At 40.5% G+C, this 957-nt stretch overlaps 1 non-coding gene across 1 annotated transcript; it reads left to right on the forward strand.

The window, feature by feature from the left end:
• The first annotated feature begins 601 nt into the window (after positions 1–601).
• On the forward strand, positions 602–708 carry LOC111896336 (small nucleolar RNA R71). The gene has a single exon (XR_002851869.1). It is a non-coding gene; the product is annotated as a small nucleolar RNA R71 (small nucleolar RNA).
• The last annotated feature ends 249 nt before the right edge of the window (positions 709–957 follow it).

The raw sequence follows: 957 nt of genomic DNA on the forward strand, positions 1-957 counted from the left end.
TGGTCCGGAAGGCGATATGTTATGGGCCGGAAGGCAATATGTTATGGGCCGGAAGGCGATATGTTTTGGACCGGAAGGTCGTGGCCTGGAAGGGCGTATATGTGGTTGGTATTTTGGGGGTATCTCACTAAGCTTTCAGGCTTACAGTTGTGGTTTTATGTTTTCAGGTTCTCAGGAGTCTGTGGCAAGGCAAAGGCGTGATCGTACCGTTCCCCGCGTTGGTGTTTTATGATTTGAACCTGGGAAAAATACTCTGTTAAATAATGTATTGAAAACCTTTTTGTAACAACGTTATTAAAATGGGTGGTTTTGAAAAGTTTTAATTGTTTTGAAATTTTGGTCGTTACAGATCTTTTCTTCCATTGCATCAAGCTTTGCAATAACTACACTAATGGCATCTTGACCTCCATCTTTACTTGATTTTCCTCAAGTGAAATCCTCTTTTGATTTGTGATACTCTCTTGAATACTTAGCAAATTCTTCAATCAAAGCTTTATTTGTTGTTGGATTCCTTTTTGTCATGGGCCCTTGCGAGTCTAGAAGTTGACGAGTGCACACATTGACTCCTTCATAAAATATCGAGATTTCTTGTTGCACATTGAAGTCATGTTGAGGGCAATGTCATAACAGTATCTTGTCCCGTTCCCAAGCTTCGTATAATGACTCCCCTTCTAATTGTTAAAAATTCTGGATGTTTCTTTTAAGCTTTGCCACTTTCGAAGGAGGGGTAAACTGGTTTATGAACTCAGTCTTGAAATCAGCCCATGTCGTGATTGCTCTAAAGGGAAGAGATTTTAACCATTCTTTTGCTTCACCCTTCAACGTGACCGGTAGAAGTCGAAGCATCACTGCATCTTCATTCACGTTTGGTGCATTAAAATAATGTGAAATCTCCACCACCTCTTCTATATTCTCATAAGCGTCCTCGTGCTCCTTCCCATAAAAAGGTAGTTCCCT

This window comes from Lactuca sativa, chromosome 3 (genome assembly GCF_002870075.4).
Source record: "Lactuca sativa cultivar Salinas chromosome 3, Lsat_Salinas_v11, whole genome shotgun sequence".
Lineage (NCBI taxonomy): Eukaryota > Viridiplantae > Streptophyta > Magnoliopsida > Asterales > Asteraceae > Lactuca > Lactuca sativa.